Here is a 4,728-nt window from a genome sequence, read left to right as displayed (position 1 = left end):
GCTACTAGTTGAATTTTTATGTGCACCCAGCGTCCAATTTTTAGTTACATTCTTGGTTTCAATTTGCAAAACATGCTGCCCAGAATTTTCTGCATCTTCAACATAAGATGTCTCCATTAGTTTTTGTCCTGACTCCAATAGTTTTTGGCCTAAACCAACTCGCGGCACATCAACCCCAACTCTTGATGTTTTCCCTCTATATTCATTAGTTGTTTGGACACCAATATTGCTCGTAACAACATCTATTGAGTATGTATGACTTTGTTCAGAAGTGGCAACAACCAATTGTTGATCAACCTTTTTTTTTCATTTTATATTTATCTCGCATCACTTTGACACTTTTCACTATTGATAGTACCTTTTGAAGAACCTTCAATTGTATCATCAATTTGTTTGTTATTTTAATTTCTTTTCCAGATCAAACGACAATTATCGTCTTCATGATCTTGGTGCTCAAAATAATTAAAATACAAAGGTAGATTATCATATACAATCTCCTGAAAGACCTCATTTAACTTACCAGATTTTCCATCCTCAAACTGCAAGCTTATATGATTTGGAAGCTTTTCCATTAGATCAAGTATAACCTTGACCGTAGTTGTGCAGGGTCTATGCTTGATTTGAGTAGCTTTATCTATAGCTATTGGCTTTCCATCTGCCGATGCTATAGAAAACAAAGACTTCTTTGCAAACAAATCTAGAGAGTAAGTTCGATAAAAAGAATAAAAACCACAACTAACGTCGTTTTCTCCTTAGCATTATATCCAATGGACATGGAAAATCCTACATTGGTTCTCCTGTCCATGGAAAAACTCTCTACAATGGATACCTTCGAGTTTTTAGTATTCACCATCAACCTCTCTCGATACATATAACACAAATCCAAACATATCGACTTTTCTTCTCAAATCTAGCTTACGAGATTATATTAGATATGCGATTATTGTTAGATTAACTTTGCATATAAATGTTAGAAATCAAAGGAAAGGTATGGCAATTTCAACCAGTCATTATTTTATAATATTATAATTTTTGCGTTATTCTTCAAATGTGATGATATATTAGTAGTTTATATAGTTGATTCACAAATAACACGAGTCATAAATAGAAATGGCACAAGTAATATTATTATATAATTATCTATTAAATGTTGATAAAGAAGAAGAGTGATTCTAGAATTTAAGGGTGCAATCTAGTTATCAATCAAATGAATTCAATCATCACGGTTTAATAAAATAAAATAAAAATCTACTCCACCTCAATTAACTCTCAGCTAGTAACATATTTTTATTTTATTTTTATATTTTTCTTATTTTGTTTTAAATATGTAAATAGATTATTAGAATTTTTTCCTACATAGGTATAGATCATATAAAATAAATAAAAATGTTATTTAAAAGTTTTGCTGCAAGTAATAATAACTTTTGTAGGAACGCACAACATGTGTACACTATTTATTGTTTTTTCGCAAATAATCCGTCCTCGACTAAATCACCTGTCCTTGACTACTTTTTTTTTTGTTCTACTCTCTTCTAGGTCTTTCATATAAACTATTTCTTGTTTTCAAGAATCACATGTTCTCAACTAAATCTCCTGTCGTTGACTACTTTTTTTCTTTCTACTCTCTTCTAGGTCGTTCCATTTCTCCATTCTCATTCTTCCATGTCCCACTAATCTTCACTTTGTTTGAATTATGACCCCCAAATTTGCCTAAAGAACATGTATATTCTATATGTTCCTTTGCATATTAGAGCAATTACGTTTTGCAAAGCAAATAAAATAATGACAGAATATACTATCGCGAAAAACCCCAACTCATAAAGGGTAAAAACTACGACCTACACCTCGGTAGGATTTAACTCCACTTCATAAATTCCAAGCCTCAACAAAAGATTACAAACCTATGTAACCTAATGAATTATAAACTCTAATTCCTAGCTAACAAATTATAAACTGTAACCCCTAGCTAACAAAGTCAAAAACCCCAGGTTTAAGTCTTCTAACATACATCAAGATTCTCAAACTGGTTAGACGAACACTACACACACACTTGATTGTAATCAAAACTCTTAATTACAATCTTACAGCTTTTTCCTCACAATCTAGCAACACTCCCCTATAAATCTCAAAACTCTCTCAAACTCTTGATCGTGTTTTGATCTTCGCTCTATGTAAGTGCACAAAATTATTTAATGAACTATTAAGCTATTTATAAACTTTGAAACTCTCCTAAGTCTTGTTCAACACAACTTAGTCTTCGCCGCTTTAAAGAAACTTCTTTAAACCGAACTTGACTCGAACTCCTTCTCATGTTAGGACTCCTCATTGCATCAATCTTTGAAAAGAAATACTTACACGCAGTTTACCTGAACTGAATAAGAAACTTTATTAATCACTAACTCCTTCTTCTACATGGTTTCAACTTCCTCTTCTACTTCAAATTTGGAAGTTCACGTGGAAAGTTTCTACTTTTCTACTTCATTTAGGCTTTTGTCTCCGTCTTTACCTTTGCTTCCTAGTTTTTCTAGTTTCCCTATTTGATTTTGGAAACTATTTTGTTTGCGTACTCCTTTGTAAATGGAAACTTTATGTAATGGTTTCTTGTCGAAAAAGCAATACTCACTACACCATTTTAGGTCTACGGCTACACTAAATCTTGACAACGCTTATAAAGTGTTGCCTAAAATACTTTTGGGAACACTTTTAAAGTGTAGCCAATGATTTTGACTTTTAGCTACATTAATTTTAGCAACACTTCTAAAGTGTACTCTTTAATGGGATAAACTACACTTTATAAGTGTTGTTATAGTTGGCAACAACTATTTACATGAATGCCACACTTTTAAACTGTGTTATTTTTATAATTGAAAATACAACACATTAAAAATGTGGCCTTAGTGTTTTCACCAAAATTTTATATTCCCTCCAACATTTTAACATTAAAGTTTGATCTCCCTCCCATTTTTATTTGGCCAAAAACAATAAAACATTAAAGAAAAATTAAAAAGAATAAAACATTGAAGAAATAAAAAAAAAGGCAACATTTCCTTAAACTTCAGCTGAAGCTTCCATTTTCAGCTGAAGAACATCATTTGCATGAACTGAAGAAGGATTGAAGAACGGAAGAAATCAATTTGTACTACAATTGTCGTCACATTTCTGTCAAACTAAACAGAAGAACACAATTTTTAGCTGAAGAATCGAAGAGCACTGCGATTTCTCTGAACATGAACTGAAGAAGACGATTTTCCTCTCAGCTTCATTGTTCAAGATTGGAGTGCTGAAGAAGACGATTTTCTTCAAAGATTTCTGGGTAAACTTCTATTCCATCAGATTTCCTTTTGAAAATTGAAAGAAAATGCTTCACAAATCAACTTGCCTCATGTCTTAAAGCTTTAGGTTGTTGGAATAGAGTTTATCACGTAAGAGATTTTACCTTCAAAAGTCTAAATTATATGTTTAAGATTTTGATATTCTTGTGTGTCAGTCAAAATTTAAGTTAGGGTTTTTATGTTCTTGTGTTGTTTATACGAATTTTATTTATTTGGGAGTTTAGTTTATAGTTGTATTACGTATAAATGGGCAGATTATCTTTGACTCACTAGTTTTTTCTCTTGAATGTTGAATGTAGAAATTGAAGCTAAGTAGCCTTTATATGAAGAACTGAGTAGTATCTAAGTCGTCTTTTTTCGAAGAACTAAATTGTTGAAGCTTGCGATACCTACGATATTTTGTCCCTAATATAGATTTCGTCAAGTGTAAGTAGCTACTCTACATGAATTTCAAAAGTATTTAATGTCTGTTTTAATGTCACTGTTTTTTTGTCTTCCTGAGTTCATAGTTTGATAACCTTAAGCTTGGTTCATTCCTTTGTTAACCTCTGTTTTAAAGGTTCCGATACAAGCTGAAGAACTAAAGGTTCGAAGTGAAGAGAGGTGAAGATAGCTGAAGAAGTAGTTCTCTTTTCTGATACAAGCTAAAGATTCGATGAACTGAGCTGAAGAGTTGAACGATTCCTTGAAGAGTAAGAACGATTTCTTTAAGAGTAAGAACGATTTTGTTTTCCGAAACTTATTTGATTTTTAGCTGAAGTGTTTGATTTTTAGCTGAAGTGGTACTTCTAAAACAGTCTTCTTGTTAGCTGAAGTGTTTGATTTTTTGTTTTGTGTATAGAAGAAATGAATATTGTTGGGTTGTTGACATGATGATGAACTGAAGCTAATTAGTCTCTCCGTCACACTTTTCTCTCAAGTGTCTCACTGAAGAACACGATTTCAAAGAGATTTTGTTGGATTTGGGTTTATCAGGTAAGAAATTTCATTTTGAAATTCTAAATTTTAACTTTAGGGTTTTTATATTCTTGTGTTTTTATGCAATTTTTGGGAGTGTGACTTGTATTTTAGTTTCATCAGTTGATTTTTGGAGTGTAGCTCGTAAGCATTTAGATTTTCCTTTACTTTTCATGTTAATTTTCTGCAGATGCTTAAGATTTTCCTTGTTCTTATTCTGATTGCTGACTGTTGCTTGTCCATGTTTAAGATCTTTCTTGCTATAATGTTTGTTTTAATCTGTGGTCACTGCTTTTTTTACTGTGCTCGCCTTAATCTTTGTTTGTTCATTTGTTAATCACAGTGATTTTGTCTTGTCTCTGTTTGCTGGAACAATTTTTTTGTTTTCGACTGTATGTATTGAAGAGTGAAGAAGTCATTTTGTTGTTTGTCTAGTGCA

General features: G+C 31.9%; 1 long non-coding RNA gene across 1 annotated transcript; it reads left to right on the top strand.

Moving 5' to 3' along the window:
- Positions 1 to 3,900: 3,900 nt before the first annotated feature.
- Positions 3,901 to 4,303, top strand: LOC114078600. The gene is made up of 2 exons (XR_003580229.1): positions 3,901 to 4,045; positions 4,174 to 4,303. It is a non-coding gene; the product is annotated as an uncharacterized LOC114078600 (long non-coding RNA).
- The last annotated feature ends 425 nt before the right edge of the window (positions 4,304 to 4,728 follow it).

The sequence above is a fragment of the Solanum pennellii genome, chromosome 9 (genome assembly GCF_001406875.1).
Source record: "Solanum pennellii chromosome 9, SPENNV200".
NCBI classification, from domain to species: Eukaryota; Viridiplantae; Streptophyta; class Magnoliopsida; order Solanales; family Solanaceae; genus Solanum; species Solanum pennellii.
The sequence above is the reverse complement of the archived record's forward strand: the minus strand, read 5'-3'. Positions and strand labels throughout refer to the sequence as shown.